This window comes from Lissotriton vulgaris, chromosome 10, assembly GCF_964263255.1.
Source record: "Lissotriton vulgaris chromosome 10, aLisVul1.2, whole genome shotgun sequence".
NCBI classification, from domain to species: Eukaryota; Metazoa; Chordata; class Amphibia; order Caudata; family Salamandridae; genus Lissotriton; species Lissotriton vulgaris.
The window spans coordinates 536,480,437-536,505,045 of NC_141698.1; the positions used below are offsets into that span (position 1 = coordinate 536,480,437).

Genomic DNA, 24,609 nt, shown 5'->3' on the forward strand with positions numbered 1-24,609 from the left:
GATATCTCTGAGGTTTTCACACTTGTTCTGCATATTCTGAGCCGCTGCTGATACAGCAGAATAGAAGTAGGGTGAAGACTTGAGAGAAACTTTCCTCTAACAGTAGAAAGCACCAAGGTAGTGTCTGTAGTGTAGTGGTCATCACGTTCGCCTAACACGCGAAAGGTCCCCGGTTCGAGACGGGGCAGAAACACTGTGCATTGGATGCTTTTTTTGTGCACACTCTAAAACCTTATTATCTCAATGCAAGTTTAAGAAGAGGTGGTCTTTGAACACAGTGAGCCGCGAGAATTTTTTTTTACCTTTGCAGACGAAACAAAGTTATCTCCATCGATCATCTGGGGGTTGTTCTTGGGCCTATTTTTATTTTGTGTGAGCTATGTTGTATTGTTGGGGCCTTTACACCTGTGACATTTCTGTGAACGTTGTAAGTGGAAACGTTGGCAGGTGCAGACAGAAAAGTCAGAACTAAGCACACCCTGAGCCGTCAGGATGGCCAAGTGGTCTAAGGCGCCAGACTCAAGAGAGCTTGATCTTCAGTGATGCTGAGCCTTCTGGTCTCCTCATGGAGGCGTGGGTTCAAATCCCACTTCTGACAGGTCCCTTTTACACCCTTAAGTCTTCCTAATTTTTGCAGTGCATTCCCCACACACACCACAATATTTGCGGGAACCTGTAGTAAATAAAGAGAAATCCACCAGGCTGGGCCCTCAATTACAATTCCATGTATTTCTGAAAGTGACACCTCAGGCACACCTTCCATTACATTTGCAATCCATCACAGTAACTGCCTTGCTGGGTTTCGAAATAAGCAGTTGATCCCATCATTTGTTGTGAGGCTCTCCTGCCACCTTTTTGGCAGAGAAGGCACTGTCCCTGCAACAACACAGGCAGACATGTTCAACAGGGCTTCCTGGTTATGTGGGAGGAGCAGATTGCCAATGGTCCCCCCTTGAAAATTCTAATTTACATAAGGAAGACAGAGAGGTAGCTGGTAGTAGGCACTACACACGGACATTGCACTCCCTCTTGTGATTTGCAGCCAATTCTAGATTGAGGCAGGAGGAAAGGAGGAGACTCGCCCAACAATGGCCATACTGGGAAGTCAGCCACTCTGGGTCTCCCAGGTGAATGTTTCAGGCCTGTGAGCCACTCATATAAATCTCGCCTGATCGAGCCTGATCGAGCGCTGAGCGAGCGCGTTTGAATCCAAATATCAAACACCTCTTTCTCAGGCGCAAGAAATGGTGGGCCCTTCATTGCTTCTGGTGTGGAAGTCTATGGAGCAAGGGTCCAGGACTTGCAGAGGAGTACAAGTGCCAGAAAGTGCTTGCTGTTCTCATCTGTGCCTTTTTACTGCTCACTGGCCGATAGGAGATTGGCTGCCCCCTTCCTTGCTGGAGTGAAAAAACAACAACTTGAGAGAAAACATGACTTTGTGTGGCTCACTTATAGGGAGACGAGCCAAATAGCCCTGCTGTTTTCTGAAAGACGCTTCAGTAATTGTTCAAAATGTCTCCTGGCCACTCAGGCTCGTTGGTCTAGGGGTATGATTCTCGCTTCGGGTGCGAGAGGTCCCGGGTTCAAATCCCGGACGAGCCCATCCTGTGGAAGTTTTCATGCTGCTTGTCATATAGGAGCCTTTCTTCTTTTCAATGCTATAAGACGCTGTGTATGTCGAGAAGGTTCCTTACCCTGCACGCTATTTTCCACTTTTGACATGATAAAGGAGTGCAGGACTTCCTTGCAACTGCTTTTCTGGGCTGGACCAGCAGTGTAGGAACATTACATGCAAAGAGTTTTTCTAGTGTCATTTCAGGATATGGTTTCAAAATCGCCTCTTGGGGAAAAAAGTGGTCCTCATTCCTGTCTTCCAAAGAAAGAGAGACCGGGTAAGGAGAGCCCAACTTTGAGCTTCAAGGACGTTGGCCCTTAGTCTGTGCGTTCCAACCCAATACACGCCAACAAGATTCCTGAGGTAGTGTCTGTTTCTGTAGTGTAGTGGTTATCACGTTCGCCTTACACGCGAAAGGTCCCTGGTTCGAGACCGGGCAGAAATGCAGCTTGCTGTTTTTCACAGTGTTTGCATTTACTGGCTCACTTTATAGAAAAGCTGAGATAATAGAGGCTGTCTATTCCTCACCAGCCTGACGTAGTGTGCTCCAGAGACCTCAGTGACAGCTCGAAAAGAGAAGTGACGATAGCTTGCGCCATTCGCTTGCTCGCACTTTGCTCTGTAGGGTGGGCCTACTTCATGAAAGCAAGGCATGAGAGAAGAAATGCTTCTCTTGTCCTCACCACGAGCAGACACTTAAAGCAAACAAACTGTCTGAAGGACAGAGGCTTTTTAATTTCTTGTTTGATGACGGTCATGGAAAAGACAGCAATCATATTGCAGAACAGAGCAGCATGTACTGGCTAGCTGCCACTAACCCCTGGAGCCATGTCAGAGGTGACTCTTGCGTGGCTCGTTGGTCTAGGGGTATGATTCTCGCTTAGGGTGCGAGAGGTCCCGGGTTCAAATCCCGGACGAGCCCTTTTTAGAGGTAAACATACAAACCCTACTAAAAAAGCACTATGACTATTTCTCGTTATACTGGGTGCATTGTTGCACAACATATTTCTAACCTCAGAAGAAAAATGGATCACCATGCTTTATCTGCCTACCTGCTTAGTCTCAGTGTGTCCCAGGTCATGCTTTCCCAAGCTGTACTCGCTGGCATTTAGGCATCAGATATTTGCCTGTCGATGCCTGCACAAGTGAGTTTTGAATACGTCTAATTGCAAGCATGTTGGATGATATCTCTGAGGTTTTCACACTTGTTCTGCACATTCTGAGCCGCTGCTGATACAGCAGAATAGAAGTAGGGTGAAGACTTGAGAGAAACTTTCCTCTAACAGTAGAAAGCACCAAGGTAGTTTCTGTAGTGTAGTGGTCATCACGTTCGCCTAACACGCGAAAGGTCCCCGGTTCGAGACGGGGCAGAAACACTGTGCATTGGATGCTTTTTTTGTGCACACTCTAAAACCTTATTATCTCAATGCAAGTTTAAGAAGAGGTGGTCTTTGAACACAGTGAGCCGCGAGAATTTTTTTTTACCTTTGCAGACGAAACAAAGTTATCTCCATCGATCATCTGGGGGTTGTTCTTGGGCCTATTTTTATTTTGTGTGAGCTATGTTGTATTGTTGGGGCCTTTACACCTGTGACATTTCTGTGAACTTTGTAAGTGGAAACGTTGGCAGGTGCAGACAGAAAAGTCAGAACTAAGCACACCCTGAGCCGTCAGGATGGCCGAGTGGTCTAAGGCGCCAGACTCAAGAGAGCTTGATCTTCAGTGATGCTGAGCCTTCTGGTCTCCTCATGGAGGCGTGGGTTCAAATCCCACTTCTGACAGGTCCCTTTTACACCCTTAAGTCTTCCTAATTTTTGCAGTGCATTCCCCACACACACCACAATATTTGCGGGAACCTGTAGTAAATAAAGAGAAATCCACCAGGCTGGGCCCTCAATCACAATTCCATGTATTTCTGAAAGTGACACCTCAGGCACACCTTCCATTACATTTGCAATCCATCACAGTAACTGCCTTGCTGGGTTTCGAAATAAGCAGTTGATCCCATCATTTGTTGTGAGGCTCTCCTGCCACCTTTTTGGCAGAGAAGGCACTGTCCCTGCAACAACACAGGCAGACATGTTCAACAGGGCTTCCTGGTTATGTGGGAGGAGCAGATTGCCAATGGTCCCCCCTTGAAAATTCTAATTTACATAAGGAAGACAGAGAGGTAGCTGGTAGTAGGCACTACACACGGACATTGCACTCCCTCTTGTGATTTGCAGCCAATTCTAGATTGAGGCAGGAGGAAAGGAGGAGACTCGCCCAACAATGGCCATACTGGGAAGTCAGCCACTCTGGGTCTCCCAGGTGAATGTTTCAGGCCTGTGAGCCACTCATATAAATCTCGCCTGATCTCGCCTGATCGAGCGCTGAGCGAGCGCGTTTGAATCCAAATATCAAACACCTCTTTCTCAGGCGCAAGAAATGGTGGGCCCTTCATTGCTTCTGGTGTGGAAGTCTATGGAGCAAGGGTCCAGGACTTGCAGAGGAGTACAAGTGCCAGAAAGTGCTTGCTGTTCTCATCTGTGCCTTTTTACTGCTCACTGGCAAATAGGAGATTGGCTGCCCCCTTCCTTGCTGGAGTGAAAAAACAACAACTTGAGAGAAAACATGACTTTGTGTGGCTCACTTATAGGGAGACGAGCCAAATAGCCCTGCTGTTTTCTGAAAGACGCTTCAGTAATTGTTCAAAATGTCTCCTGGCCACTCAGGCTCGTTGGTCTAGGGGTATGATTCTCGCTTCGGGTGCGAGAGGTCCCGGGTTCAAATCCCGGACGAGCCCATCCTGTGGAAGTTTTCAGGCTGCTTGTCATATAGGAGCCTTTCTTCTTTTCAATGCTATAAGACGCTGTGTATGTCGAGAAGGTTCCTTACCCTGCACGCTATTTTCCACTTTTGACATGATAAAGGAGTGCAGGACTTCCTTGCAACTGCTTTTCTGGGCTGGACCAGCAGTGTAGGAACATTACATGCAAAGAGTTTTTCTAGTGTCATTTCAGGATATGGTTTCAAAATCGCCTCTTGGGGAAAAAAGTGGTCCTCATTCCTGTCTTCCAAAGAAAGAGAGACCGGGTAAGGAGAGCCCAACTTTGAGCTTCAAGGACGTTGGCCCTTAGTCTGTGCGTTCCAACCCAATACACGCCAACAAGATTCCTGAGGTAGTGTCTGTTTCTGTAGTGTAGTGGTTATCACGTTCGCCTTACACGCGAAAGGTCCCTGGTTCGAGACCGGGCAGAAATGCAGCTTGCTGTTTTTCACAGTGTTTGCATTTACTGGCTCACTTTATAGAAAAGCTGAGATAATAGAGGCTGTCTATTCCTCACCAGCCTGACGTAGTGTGCTCCAGAGATCTCAGTGACAGCTCGAAAAGAGAAGTGACGATAGCTTGCGCCATTCGCTTGCTCGCACTTTGCTCTGTAGGGTGGGCCTACTTCATGAAAGCAAGGCATGAGAGAAGAAATGCTTCTCTTGTCCTCACCACGAGCAGACACTTAAAGCAAACAAACTGTCTGAAGGACAGAGGCTTTTTAATTTCTTGTTTGATGACGGTCATGGAAAAGACAGCAATCATATTGCAGAACAGAGCAGCATGTACTGGCTAGCTGCCACTAACCCCTGGAGCCGTGTCAGAGGTGACTCTTGCGTGGCTCGTTGGTCTAGGGGTATGATTCTCGCTTAGGGTGCGAGAGGTCCCGGGTTCAAATCCCGGACGAGCCCTTTTTAGAGGTAAACATACAAACCCTACTAAAAAAGCACTATGCCTGACTATTTCTCGTTATACTGGGTGCATTGTTGCACAACATATTTCTAACCTCAGAAGAAAAATGGATCACCATGCTTTATCTGCCTACCTGCTTAGTCTCAGTGTGTCCCAGGTGATGCTTTCCCAAGCTGTACTCGCTGGCATTTAGGCATCAAATATTTGCCTGTCGATGCCTGCACAAGTGAGTTTTGAATACGTCTAATTGCAAGCATGTTGGATGATATCTCTGAGGTTTTCACACTTGTTCTGCATATTCTGAGCCGCTGCTGATACAGCAGAATAGAAGTAGGGTGAAGACTTGAGAGAAACTTTCCTCTAACAGTAGAAAGCACCAAGGTAGTTTCTGTAGTGTAGTGGTCATCACGTTCGCCTAACACGCGAAAGGTCCCCGGTTCGAGACCAGGCAGAAACACTGTGCATTGGATGCTTTTTTTGTGCACACTCTAAAACCTTATTATCTCAATGCAAGTTTAAGAAGAGGTGGTCTTTGAACACAGTGAGCCGCGAGAATTTTTTTTAACCTTTGCAGACGAAACAAAGTTATCTCCATCGATCATCTGGGGGTTGTTCTTGTGCCTATTTTTATTTTGTGTGAGCTATGTTGTATTGTTGGGGCCTTTACACCTGTGACATTGCTGTGAACGTTGTAAGTGGAAACGTTGGCAGGTGCAGACAGAAAAGTCAGAACTAAGCACACCCTGAGCCGTCAGGATGGCCGAGTGGTCTAAGGCGCCAGACTCAAGAGAGCTTGATCTTCAGTGATGCTGAGCCTTCTGGTCTCCTCATGGAGGCGTGGGTTCAAATCCCACTTCTGACAGTTCACTTTTACACCCTTAAGTCTTCCTAATGTTTGCAGTGCATTCCCCAGACACACCACAATATTTACAGGAACCTGTAATAAATAAAGAGAAATCCACCAGGCTGGGCCCTCAATCACAATTCCATGTATTTCTGAAAGGGACACCTCAGGCACACCTTCCATTACATTTGCACTCCATCACAGTAACTGCCATGCTGGGTTTCGAAATAAGCAGTTGATCCCATCATTTGTTGTGAGGCTCTCCTGCCACCTTTTTGGCAGAGAAGGCACTGTCCCTGCAACAACACAGGCAGACATGTTCAACAGGGCTTCCTGGTTATGTGGGAGGAGCAGATTGCCAATGGTCCCCCCTTGCAAATTCTAATTTACATAAGGAAGACAGAGAGGTAGCTGGGAGTAGGCACTACACACGGACATTGCACTCCCTCTTGTGATTTGCAGCCAATTCTAGATTGAGGCAGTAGGAAAGGAGGAGACTCGCCCAACAATGGCCATACTGGGAAGTCAGCCACTCTGGGTCTCCCAGGTGAATGTTTCAGGCCTGTGAGCCACTCATATAAATCTCGCCTGATCGAGCCTGATCGAGCGCTGAGCGAGCGCGTTTGAATCCAAATATCAAACACCTCTTTCTCAGGCGCAAGAAATGGTGGGCCCTTCATTGCTTCTGGTGTGGAAGTCTATGGAGCAAGGGTCCAGGACTTGCAGAGGAGTACAAGTGCCAGAAAGTGCTTGCTGTTCTCATCTGTGCCTTTTTACTGCTCACTGGCCGATAGGAGATTGGCTGCCCCCTTCCTTGCTGGAGTGAAAAAACAACAACTTGAGAGAAAACATGACTTTGTGTGGCTCACTTATAGGGAGACGAGCCAAATAGCCCTGCTGTTTTTTGAAAGACACTTCAGTAATTGTTCAAAATGTCTCCTGGCCACTCAGGCTCGTTGGTCTAGGGGTATGATTCTCGCTTCGGGTGCGAGAGGTCCCGGGTTCAAATCCCGGACGAGCCCATCCTGTGGAAGTTTTCAGGCTGCTTGTCATATAGGAGCCTTTCTTCTTTTCAATGCTATAAGACGCTGTGTATGTCGAGAAGGTTCCTTACCCTGCACGCTATTTTCCACTTTTGACATGATAAAGGAGTGCAGGACTTCCTTGCAACTGCTTTTCTGGGCTGGACCAGCAGTGTAGGAACATTACATGCAAAGAGTTTTTCTAGTGTCATTTCAGGATATGGTTTCAAAATCGCCTCTTGGGGAAAAAAGTGGTCCTCATTCCTGTCTTCCAAAGAAAGAGAGACCGGGTAAGGAGAGCCCAACTTTGAGCTTCAAGGACGTTGGCCCTTAGTCTGTGCGTTCCAACCCAATACACGCCAACAAGATTCCTGAGGTAGTGTCTGTTTCTGTAGTGTAGTGGTTATCACGTTCGCCTTACACGCGAAAGGTCCCTGGTTCGAGACCGGGCAGAAATGCAGCTTGCTGTTTTTCACAGTGTTTGCATTTACTGGCTCACTTTATAGAAAAGCTGAGATAATAGAGGCTGTCTATTCCTCACCAGCCTGACGTAGTGTGCTCCAGAGATCTCAGTGACAGCTCGAAAAGAGAAGTGACGATAGCTTGCGCCATTCGCTTGCTCGCACTTTGCTCTGTAGGGTGGGCCTACTTCATGAAAGCAAGGCATGAGAGAAGAAATGCTTCTCTTGTCCTCACCACGAGCAGACACTTAAAGCAAACAAACTGTCTGAAGGACAGAGGCTTTTTAATTTCTTGTTTGATGACGGTCATGGAAAAGACAGCAATCATATTGCAGAACAGAGCAGCATGTACTGGCTAGCTGCCACTAACCCCTGGAGCCGTGTCAGAGGTGACTCTTGCGTGGCTCGTTGGTCTAGGGGTATGATTCTCGCTTAGGGTGCGAGAGGTCCCGGGTTCAAATCCCGGACGAGCCCTTTTTAGAGGTAAACATACAAACCCTACTAAAAAAGCACTATGCCTGACTATTTCTCGTTATACTGGGTGCATTGTTGCACAACATATTTCTAACCTCAGAAGAAAAATGGATCACCATGCTTTATCTGCCTACCTGCTTAGTCTCAGTGTGTCCCAGGTGATGCTTTCCCAAGCTGTACTCGCTGGCATTTAGGCATCAAATATTTGCCTGTCGATGCCTGCACAAGTGAGTTTTGAATACGTCTAATTGCAAGCATGTTGGATGATATCTCTGAGGTTTTCACACTTGTTCTGCATATTCTGAGCCGCTGCTGATACAGCAGAATAGAAGTAGGGTGAAGACTTGAGAGAAACTTTCCTCTAACAGTAGAAAGCACCAAGGTAGTTTCTGTAGTGTAGTGGTCATCACGTTCGCCTAACACGCGAAAGGTCCCCGGTTCGAGACGGGGCAGAAACACTGTGCATTGGATGCTTTTTTTGTGCACACTCTAAAACCTTATTATCTCAATGCAAGTTTAAGAAGAGGTGGTCTTTGAACACAGTGAGCCGCGAGAATTTTTTTTAACCTTTGCAGACGAAACAAAGTTATCTCCATCGATCATCTGGGGGTTGTTCTTGTGCCTATTTTTATTTTGTGTGAGCTATGTTGTATTGTTGGGGCCTTTACACCTGTGACATTGCTGTGAACGTTGTAAGTGGAAACGTTGGCAGGTGCAGACAGAAAAGTCAGAACTAAGCACACCCTGAGCCGTCAGGATGGCCGAGTGGTCTAAGGCGCCAGACTCAAGAGAGCTTGATCTTCAGTGATGCTGAGCCTTCTGGTCTCCTCATGGAGGCGTGGGTTCAAATCCCACTTCTGACAGTTCCCTTTTACACCCTTAAGTCTTCCTAATGTTTGCAGTGCATTCCCCAGACACACCACAATATTTACAGGAACCTGTAATAAATAAAGAGAAATCCACCAGGCTGGGCCCTCAATCACAATTCCATGTATTTCTGAAAGGGACACCTCAGGCACACCTTCCATTACATTTGCACTCCATCACAGTAACTGCCTTGCTGGGTTTCGAAATAAGCAGTTGATCCCATCATTTGTTGTGAGGCTCTCCTGCCACCTTTTTGGCAGAGAAGGCACTGTCCCTGCAACAACACAGGCAGACATGTTCAACAGGGCTTCCTGGTTATGTGGGAGGAGCAGATTGCCAATGGTCCCCCCTTGAAAATTCTAATTTACATAAGGAAGACAGAGAGGTAGCTGGTAGTAGGCACTACACACGGACATTGCACTCCCTCTTGTGATTTGCAGCCAATTCTAGATTGAGGCAGGAGGAAAGGAGGAGACTCGCCCAACAATGGCCATACTGGGAAGTCAGCCACTCTGGGTCTCCCAGGTGAATGTTTCAGGCCTGTGAGCCACTCATATAAATCTCGCCTGATCGAGCCTGATCGAGCGCTGAGCGAGCGCGTTTGAATCCAAATATCAAACACCTCTTTCTCAGGCGCAAGAAATGGTGGGCCCTTCATTGCTTCTGGTGTGGAAGTCTATGGAGCAAGGGTCCAGGACTTGCAGAGGAGTACAAGTGCCAGAAAGTGCTTGCTGTTCTCATCTGTGCCTTTTTACTGCTCACTGGCCGATAGGAGATTGGCTGCCCCCTTCCTTGCTGGAGTGAAAAAACAACAACTTGAGAGAAAACATGACTTTGTGTGGCTCACTTATAGGGAGACGAGCCAAATAGCCCTGCTGTTTTTTGAAAGACACTTCAGTAATTGTTCAAAATGTCTCCTGGCCACTCAGGCTCGTTGGTCTAGGGGTATGATTCTCGCTTCGGGTGCGAGAGGTCCCGGGTTCAAATCCCGGACGAGCCCATCCTGTGGAAGTTTTCAGGCTGCTTGTCATATAGGAGCCTTTCTTCTTTTCAATGCTATAAGACGCTGTGTATGTCGAGAAGGTTCCTTACCCTGCACGCTATTTTCCACTTTTGACATGATAAAGGAGTGCAGGACTTCCTTGCAACTGCTTTTCTGGGCTGGACCAGCAGTGTAGGAACATTACATGCAAAGAGTTTTTCTAGTGTCATTTCAGGATATGGTTTCAAAATCGCCTCTTGGGGAAAAAAGTGGTCCTCATTCCTGTCTTCCAAAGAAAGAGAGACCGGGTAAGGAGAGCCCAACTTTGAGCTTCAAGGACGTTGGCCCTTAGTCTGTGCGTTCCAACCCAATACACGCCAACAAGATTCCTGAGGTAGTGTCTGTTTCTGTAGTGTAGTGGTTATCACGTTCGCCTTACACGCGAAAGGTCCCTGCTTCGAGACCGGGCAGAAATGCAGCTTGCTGTTTTTCACAGTGTTTGCATTTACTGGCTCACTTTATAGAAAAGCTGAGATAATAGAGGCTGTCTATTCCTCACCAGCCTGACGTAGTGTGCTCCAGAGACCTCAGTGACAGCTCGAAAAGAGAAGTGACGATAGCTTGCGCCATTCGCTTGCTCGCACTTTGCTCTGTAGGGTGGGCCTACTTCATGAAAGCAAGGCATGAGAGAAGAAATGCTTCTCTTGTCCTCACCACGAGCAGACACTTAAAGCAAACAAACTGTCTGAAGGACAGAGGCTTTTTAATTTCTTGTTTGATGACGGTCATGGAAAAGACAGCAATCATATTGCAGAACAGAGCAGCATGTACTGGCTAGCTGCCACTAACCCCTGGAGCCGTGTCAGAGGTGACTCTTGCGTGGCTCGTTGGTCTAGGGGTATGATTCTCGCTTAGGGTGCGAGAGGTCCCGGGTTCAAATCCCGGACGAGCCCTTTTTAGAGGTAAACATACAAACCCTACTAAAAAAGCACTATGACTATTTCTCGTTATACTGGGTGCATTGTTGCACAACATATTTCTAACCTCAGAAGAAAAATGGATCACCATGCTTTATCTGCCTACCTGCTTAGTCTCAGTGTGTCCCAGGTGATGCTTTCCCAAGCTGTACTCGCTGGCATTTAGGCATCAGATATTTGCCTGTCGATGCCTGCACAAGTGAGTTTTGAATACGTCTAATTGCAAGCATGTTGGATGATATCTCTGAGGTTTTCACACTTGTTCTGCACATTCTGAGCCGCTGCTGATACAGCAGAATAGAAGTAGGGTGAAGACTTGAGAGAAACTTTCCTCTAACAGTAGAAAGCACCAAGGTAGTTTCTGTAGTGTAGTGGTCATCATGTTCGCCTAACACGCGAAAGGTCCCCGGTTCGAGACGGGGCAGAAACACTGTGCATTGGATGCTTTTTTTGTGCACACTCTAAAACCTTATTATCTCAATGCAAGTTTAAGAAGAGGTGGTCTTTGAACACAGTGAGCCGCGAGAATTTTTTTTTACCTTTGCAGACGAAACAAAGTTATCTCCATCGATCATCTGGGGGTTGTTCTTGGGCCTATTTTTATTTTGTGTGAGCTATGTTGTATTGTTGGGGCCTTTACACCTGTGACATTTCTGTGAACGTTGTAAGTGGAAACGTTGGCAGGTGCAGACAGAAAAGTCAGAACTAAGCACACCCTGAGCCGTCAGGATGGCCGAGTGGTCTAAGGCGCCAGACCCAAGAGAGCTTGATCTTCAGTGATGCTGAGCCTTCTGGTCTCCTCATGGAGGCGTGGGTTCAAATCCCACTTCTGACAGGTCCCTTTTACACCCTTAAGTCTTCCTAATTTTTGCAGTGCATTCCCCACACACACCACAATATTTGCGGGAACCTGTAGTAAATAAAGAGAAATCCACCAGGCTGGGCCCTCAATTACAATTCCATGTATTTCTGAAAGTGACACCTCAGGCACACCTTCCATTACATTTGCAATCCATCACAGTAACTGCCTTGCTGGGTTTCGAAATAAGCAGTTGATCCCATCATTTGTTGTGAGGCTCTCCTGCCACCTTTTTGGCAGAGAAGGCACTGTCCCTGCAACAACACAGGCAGACATGTTCAACAGGGCTTCCTGGTTATGTGGGAGGAGCAGATTGCCAATGGTCCCCCCTTGAAAATTCTAATTTACATAAGGAAGACAGAGAGGTAGCTGGTAGTAGGCACTACACACGGACATTGCACTCCCTCTTGTGATTTGCAGCCAATTCTAGATTGAGGCAGGAGGAAAGGAGGAGACTCGCCCAACAATGGCCATACTGGGAAGTCAGCCACTCTGGGTCTCCCAGGTGAATGTTTCAGGCCTGTGAGCCACTCATATAAATCTCGCCTGATCGAGCCTGATCGAGCGCTGAGCGAGCGCGTTTGAATCCAAATATCAAACACCTCTTTCTCAGGCGCAAGAAATGGTGGGCCCTTCATTGCTTCTGGTGTGGAAGTCTATGGAGCAAGGGTCCAGGACTTGCAGAGGAGTACAAGTGCCAGAAAGTGCTTGCTGTTCTCATCTGTGCCTTTTTACTGCTCACTGGCCGATAGGAGATTGGCTGCCCCCTTCCTTGCTGGAGTGAAAAAACAACAACTTGAGAGAAAACATGACTTTGTGTGGCTCACTTATAGGGAGACGAGCCAAATAGCCCTGCTGTTTTCTGAAAGACGCTTCAGTAATTGTTCAAAATGTCTCCTGGCCACTCAGGCTCGTTGGTCTAGGGGTATGATTCTCGCGTCGGGTGCGAGAGGTCCCGGGTTCAAATCCCGGACGAGCCCATCCTGTGGAAGTTTTCATGCTGCTTGTCATATAGGAGCCTTTCTTCTTTTCAATGCTATAAGACGCTGTGTATGTCGAGAAGGTTCCTTACCCTGCACGCTATTTTCCACTTTTGACATGATAAAGGAGTGCAGGACTTCCTTGCAACTGCTTTTCTGGGCTGGACCAGCAGTGTAGGAACATTACATGCAAAGAGTTTTTCTAGTGTCATTTCAGGATATGGTTTCAAAATCGCCTCTTGGGGAAAAAAGTGGTCCTCATTCCTGTCTTCCAAAGAAAGAGAGACCGGGTAAGGAGAGCCCAACTTTGAGCTTCAAGGACGTTGGCCCTTAGTCTGTGCGTTCCAACCCAATACACGCCAACAAGATTCCTGAGGTAGTGTCTGTTTCTGTAGTGTAGTGGTTATCACGTTCGCCTTACACGCGAAAGGTCCCTGGTTCGAGACCGGGCAGAAATGCAGCTTGCTGTTTTTCACAGTGTTTGCATTTACTGGCTCACTTTATAGAAAAGCTGAGATAATAGAGGCTGTCTATTCCTCACCAGCCTGACGTAGTGTGCTCCAGAGACCTCAGTGACAGCTCGAAAAGAGAAGTGACGATAGCTTGCGCCATTCGCTTGCTCGCACTTTGCTCTGTAGGGTGGGCCTACTTCATGAAAGCAAGGCATGAGAGAAGAAATGCTTCTCTTGTCCTCACCACGAGCAGACACTTAAAGCAAACAAACTGTCTGAAGGACAGAGGCTTTTTAATTTCTTGTTTGATGACGGTCATGGAAAAGACAGCAATCATATTGCAGAACAGAGCAGCATGTACTGGCTAGCTGCCACTAACCCCTGGAGCCATGTCAGAGGTGACTCTTGCGTGGCTCGTTGGTCTAGGGGTATGATTCTCGCTTAGGGTGCGAGAGGTCCCGGGTTCAAATCCCGGACGAGCCCTTTTTAGAGGTAAACATACAAACCCTACTAAAAAAGCACTATGACTATTTCTCGTTATACTGGGTGCATTGTTGCACAACATATTTCTAACCTCAGAAGAAAAATGGATCACCATGCTTTATCTGCCTACCTGCTTAGTCTCAGTGTGTCCCAGGTGATGCTTTCCCAAGCTGTACTCGCTGGCATTTAGGCATCAGATATTTGCCTGTCGATGCCTGCACAAGTGAGTTTTGAATACGTCTAATTGCAAGCATGTTGGATGATATCTCTGAGGTTTTCACACTTGTTCTGCACATTCTGAGCCGCTGCTGATACAGCAGAATAGAAGTAGGGTGAAGACTTGAGAGAAACTTTCCTCTAACAGTAGAAAGCACCAAGGTAGTTTCTGTAGTGTAGTGGTCATCACGTTCGCCTAACACGCGAAAGGTCCCCGGTTCGAGACGGGGCAGAAACACTGTGCATTGGATGCTTTTTTTGTGCACACTCTAAAACCTTATTATCTCAATGCAAGTTTAAGAAGAGGTGGTCTTTGAACACAGTGAGCCGCGAGAATTTTTTTTTACCTTTGCAGACGAAACAAAGTTATCTCCATCGATCATCTGGGGGTTGTTCTTGGGCCTATTTTTATTTTGTGTGAGCTATGTTGTATTGTTGGGGCCTTTACACCTGTGACATTTCTGTGAACTTTGTAAGTGGAAACGTTGGCAGGTGCAGACAGAAAAGTCAGAACTAAGCACACCCTGAGCCGTCAGGATGGCCGAGTGGTCTAAGGCGCCAGACTCAAGAGAGCTTGATCTTCAGTGATGCTGAGCCTTCTGGTCTCCTCATGGAGGCGTGGGTTCAAATCCCACTTCTGACAGGTCCCTTTTACACCCTTAAGTCTTCCTAATTTTTGCAGTGCATTCCCCACACACACCACAATATTTGCGGGAACCTGTAGTAAATAAAGAGAAATCCACCAGGCTGGGCCCTCAATCACAATTCCATGTATTTCTGAAAGTGACACCTCAGGCACACCTTCCATTACATTTGCAATCCATCACAGTAACTGCCTTGCTGGGTTTCGAAATAAGCAGTTGATCCCATCATTTGTTGTGAGGCTCTCCTGCCACCTTTTTGGCAGAGAAGGCACTGTCCCTGCAACAACACAGGCAGACATGTTCAACAGGGCTTCCTGGTTATGTGGGAGGAGCAGATTGCCAATGGTCCCCCCTTGAAAATTCTAATTTACATAAGGAAGACAGAGAGGTAGCTGGTAGTAGGCACTACACACGGACATTGCACTCCCTCTTGTGATTTGCAGCCAATTCTAGATTGAGGCAGGAGGAAAGGAGGAGACTCGCCCAACAATGGCCATACTGGGAAGTCAGCCACTCTGGGTCTCCCAGGTGAATGTTTCAGGCCTGTGAGCCACTCATATAAATCTCGCCTGATCTCGCCTGATCGAGCGCTGAGCGAGCGCGTTTGAATCCAAATATCAAACACCTCTTTCTCAGGCGCAAGAAATGGTGGGCCCTTCATTGCTTCTGGTGTGGAAGTCTATGGAGCAAGGGTCCAGGACTTGCAGAGGAGTACAAGTGCCAGAAAGTGCTTGCTGTTCTCATCTGTGCCTTTTTACTGCTCACTGGCCGATAGGAGATTGGCTGCCCCCTTCCTTGCTGGAGTGAAAAAACAACAACTTGAGAGAAAACATGACTTTGTGTGGCTCACTTATAGGGAGACGAGCCAAATAGCCCTGCTGTTTTCTGAAAGACGCTTCAGTAATTGTTCAAAATGTCTCCTGGCCACTCAGGCTCGTTGGTCTAGGGGTATGATTCTCGCTTCGGGTGCGAGAGGTCCCGGGTTCAAATCCCGGACGAGCCCATCCTGTGGAAGTTTTCAGGCTGCTTGTCATATAGGAGCCTTTCTTCTTTTCAATGCTATAAGACGCTGTGTATGTCGAGAAGGTTCCTTACCCTGCACGCTATTTTCCACTTTTGACATGATAAAGGAGTGCAGGACTTCCTTGCAACTGCTTTTCTGGGCTGGACCAGCAGTGTAGGAACATTACATGCAAAGAGTTTTTCTAGTGTCATTTCAGGATATGGTTTCAAAATCGCCTCTTGGGGAAAAAAGTGGTCCTCATTCCTGTCTTCCAAAGAAAGAGAGACCGGGTAAGGAGAGCCCAACTTTGAGCTTCAAGGACGTTGGCCCTTAGTCTGTGCGTTCCAACCCAATACACGCCAACAAGATTCCTGAGGTAGTGTCTGTTTCTGTAGTGTAGTGGTTATCACGTTCGCCTTACACGCGAAAGGTCCCTGGTTCGAGACCGGGCAGAAATGCAGCTTGCTGTTTTTCACAGTGTTTGCATTTACTGGCTCACTTTATAGAAAAGCTGAGATAATAGAGGCTGTCTATTCCTCACCAGCCTGACGTAGTGTGCTCCAGAGATCTCAGTGACAGCTCGAAAAGAGAAGTGACGATAGCTTGCGCCATTCGCTTGCTCGCACTTTGCTCTGTAGGGTGGGCCTACTTCATGAAAGCAAGGCATGAGAGAAGAAATGCTTCTCTTGTCCTCACCACGAGCAGACACTTAAAGCAAACAAACTGTCTGAAGGACAGAGGCTTTTTAATTTCTTGTTTGATGACGGTCATGGAAAAGACAGCAATCATATTGCAGAACAGAGCAGCATGTACTGGCTAGCTGCCACTAACCCCTGGAGCCGTGTCAGAGGTGACTCTTGCGTGGCTCGTTGGTCTAGGGGTATGATTCTCGCTTAGGGTGCGAGAGGTCCCGGGTTCAAATCCCGGACGAGCCCTTTTTAGAGGTAAACATACAAACCCTACTAAAAAAGCACTATGCCTGACTATTTCTCGTTATACTGGGTGCATTGTTGCACAACATATTTCTAACCTCAGAAGAAAAATGGATCACCATGCTTTATCTGCCTACCTGCTTAGTCTCAGTGTGTCCCAGGTGATGCTTTCCCAAGCTGTACTCGCTGGCATTTAGGCATCAAATATTTGCCTGTCGATGCCTGCACAAGTGAGTTTTGAATACGTCTAATTGCAAGCATGTTGGATGATATCTCTGAGGTTTTCACACTTGTTCTGCATATTCTGAGCCGCTGCTGATACAGCAGAATAGAAGTAGGGTGAAGACTTGAGAGAAACTTTCCTCTAACAGTAGAAAGCACCAAGGTAGTTTCTGTAGTGTAGTGGTCATCACGTTCGCCTAACACGCGAAAGGTCCCCGGTTCGAGACCGGGCAGAAACACTGTGCATTGGATGCTTTTTTTGTGCACACTCTAAAACCTTATTATCTCAATGCAAGTTTAAGAAGAGGTGGTCTTTGAACACAGTGAGCCGCGAGAATTTTTTTTAACCTTTGCAGACGAAACAAAGTTATCTCCATCGATCATCTGGGGGTTGTTCTTGGGCCTATTTTTATTTTGTGTGAGCTATGTTGTATTGTTGGGGCCTTTACACCTGTGACATTGCTGTGAACGTTGTAAGTGGAAACGTTGGCAGGTGCAGACAGAAAAGTCAGAACTAAGCACACCCTGAGCCGTCAGGATGGCCGAGTGGTCTAAGGCGCCAGACTCAAGAGAGCTTGATCTTCAGTGATGCTGAGCCTTCTGGTCTCCTCATGGAGGCGTGGGTTCAAATCCCACTTCTGACAGTTCCCTTTTACACCCTTAAGTCTTCCTAATGTTTGCAGTGCATTCCCCAGACACACCACAATATTTACAGGAACCTGTAATAAATAAAGAGAAATCCACCAGGCTGGGCCCTCAATCACAATTCCATGTATTTCTGAAAGGGACACCTCAGGCACACCTTCCATTACATTTGCACTCCATCACAGTAACTGCCATGCTGGGTTTCGAAATAAGCAGTTGATCCCATCATTTGTTGTGAGGCTCTCCTGCCACCTTTTTGGCAGAGAAGGCACTGTCCCTGCAACAACACAGGCAGACATGTTCAACAGGGCTTCCTGGTTATGTGGGAGGAGCAGATTGCCAATGGTCCCCCCTTGCAAATTCTAATTTACATAAGGAAGACAGAGAGGTAGCTGGGAGTAGGCACTACACACGGACATTGCACTCCCTCTTGTGATTTGCAGCCAATTCTAGATTGAGGCAGGAGGAAAGGAGGAGACTCGCCCAACAATGGCCATACTGGGAAGTCAGCCACTCTGGGTCTCCCAGGTGAATGTTTCAGGCCTGTGAGCCACTCATATAAATCTCGCCTGATCGAGCCTGATCGAGCGCTGAGCGAGCGCGTTTGAATCCAAATATCAAACACCTCTTTCTCAGGCGCAAGAAATGGTGGGCCCTTCATTGCTTCTGGTGTGGAAGTCTATGGAGCAAGGGTCCAGGACTTGCAGAGGAGTACAAGTGCCAGAAAGTGCTTGCTGTTCTCATCTGTGCCTTTTTACTGCTCACTGGCCGATAGGAGATTGGCTGCCCCCTTCCTTGCTGGAGTGAAAAAACAACAACTTGAGAGAAAACATGACTTTGTGTGGCTCACTTATAGGGAGACGAGCCAAATAGCCCTGCTGTTTTTTGAAAGACACTTCAGTAATTGTTCAAAATGTCTCCTGGCCACTCAGGCTCGTTGGTCTAGGGGTATGATTCTCGCTTCGGGTGCGAGAGGTCCCGGGTTCAAATCCCGGACGAGCCCATCCTGTGGAAGTTTTCAGGCTGCTTGTCATATAGGAGCCTTTCTTCTTTTCAATGCTATAAGACGCTGTGTATGTCGAGAAGGTTCCTTACCCTGCACGCTATTTTCCACTTTTGACATGATAAAGGAGTGCAGGACTTCCTTGCAACTGCTTTTCTGGGCTGGACCAGCAGTGTAGGAACTTTACATGCAAAGAGTTTTTCTAGTGTCATTTCAGGATATGGTTTCAAAATCGCCTCTTGGGGAAAAAAGTGGTCCTCATTCCTGTCTTCCAAAGAAAGAGAGACCGGGTAAGGAGAGCCCAACTTTGAGCTTCAAGGACGTTGGCCCTTAGTCTGTGCGTTCCAACCCAATACACGCCAACAAGATTCCTGAGGTAGTGTCTGTTTCTGTAGTGTAGTGGTTATCACGTTCGCCTTACACGCGAAAGGTCCCTGCTTCGAGACCGGGCAGAAATGCAGCTTGCTGTTTTTCACAGTGTTTGCATTTACTGGCTCACTTTATAGAAAAGCTGAGATAATAGAGGCTGTCTATTCCTCACCAGCCTGACGTAGTGTGCTCCAGAGACCTCAGTGACAGCTCGAAAAGAGAAGTGACGATAGCTTGCGCCATTCGCTTGCTCGCACTTTGCTCTGTAGGGTGGGCCTACTTCATGAAAGCAAGGCATGAGAGAAGAAATGCTTCTCTTGTCCTCACCACGAGCAGACACTTAAAGCAAACAAACTGTCTGAAGGACAGAGGCTTTTTAATTTCTTGTTTGATGACGGTCATGGAAAAGACAGCAATCATATTGCAGAACAGAGCAGCATGTACTGGCTAGCTGCCACTAACCCCTGGAGCCGTGTCAGAGGTGACTCTTGCGTGGCTCGTTGGTCTAGGGGTATGATTCTCGCTTAGGGTGCGAGAGGTCCCGGGTTCAAATCCCGGACGAGCCCTTTTTAGAGGTAAACATACAAACCCTACTAAAAAAGCACTATGACTATTTCTCGTTATACTGGGTGCATTGTTGCACAACATATTTCTAACCTCAGAAGAAAAATGGATCACCATGCTTTATCTGCCTACCTGCTTAGTCTCAGTGTGTCCCAGGTGATGCTTTCCCAAGCTGTACTCGCTGGCATTTAGGCATCAGATATTTGCCTGTCGATGCCTGCACAAGTGAGTTTTGAATACGTCTAATTGCAAGCATGTTGGATGATATCTCTGAGGTTTTCACACTTGTTCTGCACATTCTGAGCCGCTGCTGATACAGCAGAATAGAAGTAGGGTGAAGACTTGAGAGAAACTTTCCTCTAACAGTAGAAAGCACCAAGGTAGTTTCTGTAGTGTAGTGGTCATCACGTTCGCCTAACACGCGAAAGGTCCCCGGTTCGAGACGGGGCAGAAACACTGTGCATTGGATGCTTTTTTTGTGCACACTCTAAAACCTTATTATCTCAATGCAAGTTTAAGAAGAGGTGGTCTTTGAACACAGTGAGCCGCGAGAATTTTTTTTTACCTTTGCAGACGAAACAAAGTTATCTCCATCGATCATCTGGGGGTTGTTCTTGGGCCTATTTTTATTTTGTGTGAGCTATGTTGTATTGTTGGGGCCTTTACACCTGTGACATTTCTGTGAACGTTGTAAGTGGAAACGTTGGCAGGTGCAGACAGAAAAGTCAGAACTAAGCACACCCTGAGCCGTCAGGATGGCCGAGTGGTCTAAGGTGCCAGACTCAAGAGAGCTTGATCTTCAGTGATGCTGAGCCTTCTGGTCTCCTCATGGAGGCGTGGGTTCAAATCCCACTTCTGACAGGTCCCTTTTACACCCTTAAGTCTTCCTAATTTTTGCAGTGCATTCCCCACACACACCACAATATTTGCGGGAACCTGTAGTAAATAAAGAGAAATCCACCAGGCTGGGCCCTCAATTACAATTCCATGTATTTCTGAAAGTGACACCTCAGGCACACCTTCCATTACATTTGCAATCCATCACAGTAACTGCCTTGCTGGGTTTCGAAATAAGCAGTTGATCCCATCATTTGTTGTGAGGCTCTCCTGCCACCTTTTTGGCAGAGAAGGCACTGTCCCTGCAACAACACAGGCAGACATGTTCAACAGGGCTTCCTGGTTATGTGGGAGGAGCAGATTGCCAATGGTCCCCCCTTGAAAATTCTAATTTACATAAGGAAGACAGAGAGGTAGCTGGTAGTAGGCACTACACACGGACATTGCACTCCCTCTTGTGATTTGCAGCCAATTCTAGATTGAGGCAGGAGGAAAGGAGGAGACTCGCCCAACAATGGCCATACTGGGAAGTCAGCCACTCTGGGTCTCCCAGGTGAATGTTTCAGGCCTGTGAGCCACTCATATAAATCTCGCCTGATCGAGCCTGATCGAGCGCTGAGCGAGCGCGTTTGAATCCAAATATCAAACACCTCTTTCTCAGGCGCAAGAAATGGTGGGCCCTTCATTGCTTCTGGTGTGGAAGTCTATGGAGCAAGGGTCCAGGACTTGCAGAGGAGTACAAGTGCCAGAAAGTGCTTGCTGTTCTCATCTGTGCCTTTTTACTGCTCACTGGCCGATAGGAGATTGGCTGCCCCCTTCCTTGCTGGAGTGAAAAAACAACAACTTGAGAGAAAACATGACTTTGTGTGGCTCACTTATAGGGAGACGAGCCAAATAGCCCTGCTGTTTTCTGAAAGACGCTTCAGTAATTGTTCAAAATGTCTCCTGGCCACTCAGGCTCGTTGGTCTAGGGGTATGATTCTCGCTTCGGGTGCGAGAGGTCCCGGGTTCAAATCCCGGACGAGCCCATCCTGTGGAAGTTTTCATGCTGCTTGTCATATAGGAGCCTTTCTTCTTTTCAATGCTATAAGACGCTGTGTATGTCGAGAAGGTTCCTTACCCTGCACGCTATTTTCCACTTTTGACATGATAAAGGAGTGCAGGACTTCCTTGCAACTGCTTTTCTGGGCTGGACCAGCAGTGTAGGAACATTACATGCAAAGAGTTTTTCTAGTGTCATTTCAGGATATGGTTTCAAAATCGCCTCTTGGGGAAAAAAGTGGTCCTCATTCCTGTCTTCCAAAGAAAGAGAGACCGGGTAAGGAGAGCCCAACTTTGAGCTTCAAGGACGTTGGCCCTTAGTCTGTGCGTTCCAACCCAATACACGCCAACAAGATTCCTGAGGTAGTGTCTGTTTCTGTAGTGTAGTGGTTATCACGTTCGCCTTACACGCGAAAGGTCCCTGGTTCGAGACCGGGCAGAAATGCAGCTTGCTGTTTTTCACAGTGTTTGCATTTACTGGCTCACTTTATAGAAAAGCTGAGATAATAGAGGCTGTCTATTCCTCACCAGCCTGACGTAGTGTGCTCCAGAGACCTCAGTGACAGCTCGAAAAGAGAAGTGACGATAGCTTGCGCCATTCGCTTGCTCGCACTTTGCTCTGTAGGGTCGGCCTACTTCATGAAAGCAAGGCATGAGAGAAGAAATGCTTCTCTTGTCCTCACCACGAGCAGACACTTAAAGCAAACAAACTGTCTGAAGGACAGAGGCTTTTTAATTTCTTGTTTGATGACGGTCATGGAAAAGACAGCAATCATATTGCAGAACAGAGCAGCATGTACTGGCTAGCTGCCACTAACCCCTGGAGCCGTGTCAGAGGTGACTCTTGCGTGGCTCGTTGGTCTAGGGGTATGATTCTCGCTTAGGGTGCGAGAGGTCCCGGGTTCAAATCCCGGACGAGCCCTTTTTAGAGGTAAACATACAAACCCTACTAAAAAAGCACTATGACTATTTCTCGTTATACTGGGTGCATTGTTGCACAACATATTTCTAACCTCAGAAGAAAAATGGATCACCATGCTTTATCTGCCTACCTGCTTAGTCTCAGTGTGTCCCAGGTGATGCTTTCCCAAGCTGTACTCGCTGGCATTTAGGCATCAGATATTTGCCTGTCGATGCCTGCACAAGTGAGTTTTGAATACGTCTAATTGCAAGCATGTTGGATGATATCTCTGAGGTTTTCACACTTGTTCTGCACATTCTGAGCCGCTGCTGATACAGCAGAATAGAAGTAGGGTGAAGGCTTGAGAGAAACTTTCCTCTAACAGTAGAAAGCACCAAGGTAGTTTCTGTAGTGTAGTGGTCATCACGTTCGCCTAACACGCGAAAGGTCCCCGGTTCGAGACGGGGCAGAAACACTGTGCATTGGATGCTTTTTTTGTGCACACTCTAAAACCTTATTATCTCAATGCAAGTTTAAGAAGAGGTGGTCTTTGAACACAGTGAGCCGCGAGAATTTTTTTTTACCTTTGCAGACGAAACAAAGTTATCTCCATCGATCATCTGGGGGTTGTTCTTGGGCCTATTTTTATTTTGTGTGAGCTATGTTGTATTGTTGGGGCCTTTACACCTGTGACATTTCTGTGAACGTTGTAAGTGGAAACGTTGGCAGGTGCAGACAGAAAAGTCAGAACTAAGCACACCCTGAGCCGTCAGGATGGCCGAGTGGTCTAAGGCGCCAGACTCAAGAGAGCTTGATCTTCAGTCATGCTGAGCCTTCTGGTCTCCTCATGGAGGCGTGGGTTCAAATCCCACTTCTGACAGGTCCCTTTTACACCCTTAAGTCTTCCTAATTTTTGCAGTGCATTCCCCACACACACCACAATATTTGCGGGAACCTGTAGTAAATAAAGAGAAATCCACCAGGCTGGGCCCTCAATCACAATTCCATGTATTTCTGAAAGTGACACCTCAGGCACACCTTCCATTACATTTGCAATCCATCACAGTAACTGCCTTGCTGGGTTTCGAAATAAGCAGTTGATCCCATCATTTGTTGTGAGGCTCTCCTGCCACCTTTTTGGCAGAGAAGGCACTGTCCCTGCAACAACACAGGCAGACATGTTCAACAGGGCTTCCTGGTTATGTGGGAGGAGCAGATTGCCAATGGTCCCCCCTTGAAAATTCTAATTTACATAAGGAAGACAGAGAGGTAGCTGGTAGTAGGCACTACACACGGACATTGCACTCCCTCTTGTGATTTGCAGCCAATTCTAGATTGAGGCAGGAGGAAAGGAGGAGACTCGCCCAACAATGGCCATACTGGGAAGTCAGCCACTCTGGGTCTCCCAGGTGAATGTTTCAGGCCTGTGAGCCACTCATATAAATCTCGCCTGATCTCGCCTGATCGAGCGCTGAGCGAGCGCGTTTGAATCCAAATATCAAACACCTCTTTCTCAGGCGCAAGAAATGGTGGGCCCTTCATTGCTTCTGGTGTGGAAGTCTATGGAGCAAGGGTCCAGGACTTGCAGAGGAGTACAAGTGCCAGAAAGTGCTTGCTGTTCTCATCTGTGCCTTTTTACTGCTCACTGGCCGATAGGAGATTGGCTGCCCCCTTCCTTGCTGGAGTGAAAAAACAACAACTTGAGAGAAAACATGACTTTGTGTGGCTCACTTATAGGGAGACGAGCCAAATAGCCCTGCTGTTTTCTGAAAGACGCTTCAGTAATTGTTCAAAATGTCTCCTGGCCACTCAGGCTCGTTGGTCTAGGGGTATGATTCTCGCTTCGGGTGCGAGAGGTCCCGGGTTCAAATCCCGGACGAGCCCATCCTGTGGAAGTTTTCAGGCTGCTTGTCATATAGGAGCCTTTCTTCTTTTCAATGCTATAAGACGCTGTGTATGTCGAGAAGGTTCCTTACCCTGCACGCTATTTTCCACTTTTGACATGATAAAGGAGTGCAGGACTTCCTTGCAACTGCTTTTCTGGGCTGGACCAGCAGTGTAGGAACATTACATGCAAAGAGTTTTTCTAGTGTCATTTCAGGATATGGTTTCAAAATCGCCTCTTGGGGAAAAAAGTGGTCCTCATTCCTGTCTTCCAAAGAAAGAGAGACCGGGTAAGGAGAGCCCAACTTTGAGCTTCAAGGACGTTGGCCCTTAGTCTGTGCGTTCCAACCCAATACACGCCAACAAGATTCCTGAGGTAGTGTCTGTTTCTGTAGTGTAGTGGTTATCACGTTCGCCTTACACGCGAAAGGTCCCTGGTTCGAGACCGGGCAGAAATGCAGCTTGCTGTTTTTCACAGTGTTTGCATTTACTGGCTCACTTTATAGAAAAGCTGAGATAATAGAGGCTGTCTATTCCTCACCAGCCTGACGTAGTGTGCTCCAGAGATCTCAGTGACAGCTCGAAAAGAGAAGTGACGATAGCTTGCGCCA

The 24,609-nt window shown here is 47.3% G+C and overlaps 44 non-coding genes across 44 annotated transcripts; all 44 read left to right on the plus strand.

Annotated features, from left to right (window-relative positions):
* Positions 1–120: 120 nt before the first annotated feature.
* Positions 121–193, plus strand: TRNAV-AAC (transfer RNA valine (anticodon AAC)). Its single transcript has one exon. It is a non-coding gene; the product is annotated as a tRNA-Val (tRNA).
* A 293-nt stretch (positions 194–486) lies between these two features.
* TRNAL-CAA (transfer RNA leucine (anticodon CAA)) lies at positions 487–598 on the plus strand. The gene is made up of 2 exons: positions 487–524; positions 553–598. It is a non-coding gene; the product is annotated as a tRNA-Leu (tRNA).
* Positions 599–1,530: 932 nt separating this feature from the next.
* TRNAP-CGG (transfer RNA proline (anticodon CGG)) lies at positions 1,531–1,602 on the plus strand. The gene has a single exon. It is a non-coding gene; the product is annotated as a tRNA-Pro (tRNA).
* A 385-nt stretch (positions 1,603–1,987) lies between these two features.
* TRNAV-UAC (transfer RNA valine (anticodon UAC)) lies at positions 1,988–2,060 on the plus strand. Its single transcript has one exon. It is a non-coding gene; the product is annotated as a tRNA-Val (tRNA).
* Positions 2,061–2,465: 405 nt separating this feature from the next.
* Positions 2,466–2,537, plus strand: TRNAP-AGG (transfer RNA proline (anticodon AGG)). The gene has a single exon. It is a non-coding gene; the product is annotated as a tRNA-Pro (tRNA).
* Positions 2,538–2,918: 381 nt separating this feature from the next.
* Positions 2,919–2,991, plus strand: TRNAV-AAC (transfer RNA valine (anticodon AAC)). Its single transcript has one exon. It is a non-coding gene; the product is annotated as a tRNA-Val (tRNA).
* A 293-nt stretch (positions 2,992–3,284) lies between these two features.
* Positions 3,285–3,396, plus strand: TRNAL-CAA (transfer RNA leucine (anticodon CAA)). The gene is made up of 2 exons: positions 3,285–3,322; positions 3,351–3,396. It is a non-coding gene; the product is annotated as a tRNA-Leu (tRNA).
* Positions 3,397–4,328: 932 nt separating this feature from the next.
* Positions 4,329–4,400, plus strand: TRNAP-CGG (transfer RNA proline (anticodon CGG)). Its single transcript has one exon. It is a non-coding gene; the product is annotated as a tRNA-Pro (tRNA).
* A 385-nt stretch (positions 4,401–4,785) lies between these two features.
* Positions 4,786–4,858, plus strand: TRNAV-UAC (transfer RNA valine (anticodon UAC)). The gene has a single exon. It is a non-coding gene; the product is annotated as a tRNA-Val (tRNA).
* A 405-nt stretch (positions 4,859–5,263) lies between these two features.
* Positions 5,264–5,335, plus strand: TRNAP-AGG (transfer RNA proline (anticodon AGG)). Its single transcript has one exon. It is a non-coding gene; the product is annotated as a tRNA-Pro (tRNA).
* Positions 5,336–5,720: 385 nt separating this feature from the next.
* TRNAV-AAC (transfer RNA valine (anticodon AAC)) lies at positions 5,721–5,793 on the plus strand. The gene has a single exon. It is a non-coding gene; the product is annotated as a tRNA-Val (tRNA).
* Positions 5,794–6,086: 293 nt separating this feature from the next.
* On the plus strand, positions 6,087–6,198 carry TRNAL-CAA (transfer RNA leucine (anticodon CAA)). The gene is made up of 2 exons: positions 6,087–6,124; positions 6,153–6,198. It is a non-coding gene; the product is annotated as a tRNA-Leu (tRNA).
* Positions 6,199–7,130: 932 nt separating this feature from the next.
* Positions 7,131–7,202, plus strand: TRNAP-CGG (transfer RNA proline (anticodon CGG)). The gene has a single exon. It is a non-coding gene; the product is annotated as a tRNA-Pro (tRNA).
* A 385-nt stretch (positions 7,203–7,587) lies between these two features.
* TRNAV-UAC (transfer RNA valine (anticodon UAC)) lies at positions 7,588–7,660 on the plus strand. Its single transcript has one exon. It is a non-coding gene; the product is annotated as a tRNA-Val (tRNA).
* A 405-nt stretch (positions 7,661–8,065) lies between these two features.
* On the plus strand, positions 8,066–8,137 carry TRNAP-AGG (transfer RNA proline (anticodon AGG)). Its single transcript has one exon. It is a non-coding gene; the product is annotated as a tRNA-Pro (tRNA).
* A 385-nt stretch (positions 8,138–8,522) lies between these two features.
* TRNAV-AAC (transfer RNA valine (anticodon AAC)) lies at positions 8,523–8,595 on the plus strand. The gene has a single exon. It is a non-coding gene; the product is annotated as a tRNA-Val (tRNA).
* A 293-nt stretch (positions 8,596–8,888) lies between these two features.
* On the plus strand, positions 8,889–9,000 carry TRNAL-CAA (transfer RNA leucine (anticodon CAA)). Its single transcript has 2 exons — positions 8,889–8,926; positions 8,955–9,000. It is a non-coding gene; the product is annotated as a tRNA-Leu (tRNA).
* A 932-nt stretch (positions 9,001–9,932) lies between these two features.
* Positions 9,933–10,004, plus strand: TRNAP-CGG (transfer RNA proline (anticodon CGG)). The gene has a single exon. It is a non-coding gene; the product is annotated as a tRNA-Pro (tRNA).
* Positions 10,005–10,389: 385 nt separating this feature from the next.
* On the plus strand, positions 10,390–10,462 carry TRNAV-UAC (transfer RNA valine (anticodon UAC)). The gene has a single exon. It is a non-coding gene; the product is annotated as a tRNA-Val (tRNA).
* Positions 10,463–10,867: 405 nt separating this feature from the next.
* TRNAP-AGG (transfer RNA proline (anticodon AGG)) lies at positions 10,868–10,939 on the plus strand. Its single transcript has one exon. It is a non-coding gene; the product is annotated as a tRNA-Pro (tRNA).
* Positions 10,940–11,320: 381 nt separating this feature from the next.
* Positions 11,321–11,393, plus strand: TRNAV-AAC (transfer RNA valine (anticodon AAC)). Its single transcript has one exon. It is a non-coding gene; the product is annotated as a tRNA-Val (tRNA).
* Positions 11,394–11,686: 293 nt separating this feature from the next.
* Positions 11,687–11,798, plus strand: TRNAL-CAA (transfer RNA leucine (anticodon CAA)). The gene is made up of 2 exons: positions 11,687–11,724; positions 11,753–11,798. It is a non-coding gene; the product is annotated as a tRNA-Leu (tRNA).
* Positions 11,799–12,730: 932 nt separating this feature from the next.
* TRNAP-CGG (transfer RNA proline (anticodon CGG)) lies at positions 12,731–12,802 on the plus strand. The gene has a single exon. It is a non-coding gene; the product is annotated as a tRNA-Pro (tRNA).
* A 385-nt stretch (positions 12,803–13,187) lies between these two features.
* TRNAV-UAC (transfer RNA valine (anticodon UAC)) lies at positions 13,188–13,260 on the plus strand. The gene has a single exon. It is a non-coding gene; the product is annotated as a tRNA-Val (tRNA).
* A 405-nt stretch (positions 13,261–13,665) lies between these two features.
* On the plus strand, positions 13,666–13,737 carry TRNAP-AGG (transfer RNA proline (anticodon AGG)). The gene has a single exon. It is a non-coding gene; the product is annotated as a tRNA-Pro (tRNA).
* A 381-nt stretch (positions 13,738–14,118) lies between these two features.
* TRNAV-AAC (transfer RNA valine (anticodon AAC)) lies at positions 14,119–14,191 on the plus strand. The gene has a single exon. It is a non-coding gene; the product is annotated as a tRNA-Val (tRNA).
* Positions 14,192–14,484: 293 nt separating this feature from the next.
* TRNAL-CAA (transfer RNA leucine (anticodon CAA)) lies at positions 14,485–14,596 on the plus strand. Its single transcript has 2 exons — positions 14,485–14,522; positions 14,551–14,596. It is a non-coding gene; the product is annotated as a tRNA-Leu (tRNA).
* Positions 14,597–15,528: 932 nt separating this feature from the next.
* On the plus strand, positions 15,529–15,600 carry TRNAP-CGG (transfer RNA proline (anticodon CGG)). Its single transcript has one exon. It is a non-coding gene; the product is annotated as a tRNA-Pro (tRNA).
* Positions 15,601–15,985: 385 nt separating this feature from the next.
* On the plus strand, positions 15,986–16,058 carry TRNAV-UAC (transfer RNA valine (anticodon UAC)). The gene has a single exon. It is a non-coding gene; the product is annotated as a tRNA-Val (tRNA).
* Positions 16,059–16,463: 405 nt separating this feature from the next.
* On the plus strand, positions 16,464–16,535 carry TRNAP-AGG (transfer RNA proline (anticodon AGG)). Its single transcript has one exon. It is a non-coding gene; the product is annotated as a tRNA-Pro (tRNA).
* Positions 16,536–16,920: 385 nt separating this feature from the next.
* On the plus strand, positions 16,921–16,993 carry TRNAV-AAC (transfer RNA valine (anticodon AAC)). The gene has a single exon. It is a non-coding gene; the product is annotated as a tRNA-Val (tRNA).
* A 293-nt stretch (positions 16,994–17,286) lies between these two features.
* TRNAL-CAA (transfer RNA leucine (anticodon CAA)) lies at positions 17,287–17,398 on the plus strand. The gene is made up of 2 exons: positions 17,287–17,324; positions 17,353–17,398. It is a non-coding gene; the product is annotated as a tRNA-Leu (tRNA).
* A 932-nt stretch (positions 17,399–18,330) lies between these two features.
* On the plus strand, positions 18,331–18,402 carry TRNAP-CGG (transfer RNA proline (anticodon CGG)). The gene has a single exon. It is a non-coding gene; the product is annotated as a tRNA-Pro (tRNA).
* Positions 18,403–18,787: 385 nt separating this feature from the next.
* TRNAV-UAC (transfer RNA valine (anticodon UAC)) lies at positions 18,788–18,860 on the plus strand. Its single transcript has one exon. It is a non-coding gene; the product is annotated as a tRNA-Val (tRNA).
* Positions 18,861–19,265: 405 nt separating this feature from the next.
* Positions 19,266–19,337, plus strand: TRNAP-AGG (transfer RNA proline (anticodon AGG)). Its single transcript has one exon. It is a non-coding gene; the product is annotated as a tRNA-Pro (tRNA).
* A 381-nt stretch (positions 19,338–19,718) lies between these two features.
* TRNAV-AAC (transfer RNA valine (anticodon AAC)) lies at positions 19,719–19,791 on the plus strand. Its single transcript has one exon. It is a non-coding gene; the product is annotated as a tRNA-Val (tRNA).
* A 293-nt stretch (positions 19,792–20,084) lies between these two features.
* Positions 20,085–20,196, plus strand: TRNAL-CAA (transfer RNA leucine (anticodon CAA)). The gene is made up of 2 exons: positions 20,085–20,122; positions 20,151–20,196. It is a non-coding gene; the product is annotated as a tRNA-Leu (tRNA).
* Positions 20,197–21,128: 932 nt separating this feature from the next.
* On the plus strand, positions 21,129–21,200 carry TRNAP-CGG (transfer RNA proline (anticodon CGG)). Its single transcript has one exon. It is a non-coding gene; the product is annotated as a tRNA-Pro (tRNA).
* Positions 21,201–21,585: 385 nt separating this feature from the next.
* On the plus strand, positions 21,586–21,658 carry TRNAV-UAC (transfer RNA valine (anticodon UAC)). Its single transcript has one exon. It is a non-coding gene; the product is annotated as a tRNA-Val (tRNA).
* A 405-nt stretch (positions 21,659–22,063) lies between these two features.
* TRNAP-AGG (transfer RNA proline (anticodon AGG)) lies at positions 22,064–22,135 on the plus strand. Its single transcript has one exon. It is a non-coding gene; the product is annotated as a tRNA-Pro (tRNA).
* A 381-nt stretch (positions 22,136–22,516) lies between these two features.
* TRNAV-AAC (transfer RNA valine (anticodon AAC)) lies at positions 22,517–22,589 on the plus strand. Its single transcript has one exon. It is a non-coding gene; the product is annotated as a tRNA-Val (tRNA).
* A 293-nt stretch (positions 22,590–22,882) lies between these two features.
* On the plus strand, positions 22,883–22,994 carry TRNAL-CAA (transfer RNA leucine (anticodon CAA)). Its single transcript has 2 exons — positions 22,883–22,920; positions 22,949–22,994. It is a non-coding gene; the product is annotated as a tRNA-Leu (tRNA).
* Positions 22,995–23,926: 932 nt separating this feature from the next.
* TRNAP-CGG (transfer RNA proline (anticodon CGG)) lies at positions 23,927–23,998 on the plus strand. Its single transcript has one exon. It is a non-coding gene; the product is annotated as a tRNA-Pro (tRNA).
* Positions 23,999–24,383: 385 nt separating this feature from the next.
* TRNAV-UAC (transfer RNA valine (anticodon UAC)) lies at positions 24,384–24,456 on the plus strand. The gene has a single exon. It is a non-coding gene; the product is annotated as a tRNA-Val (tRNA).
* The last annotated feature ends 153 nt before the right edge of the window (positions 24,457–24,609 follow it).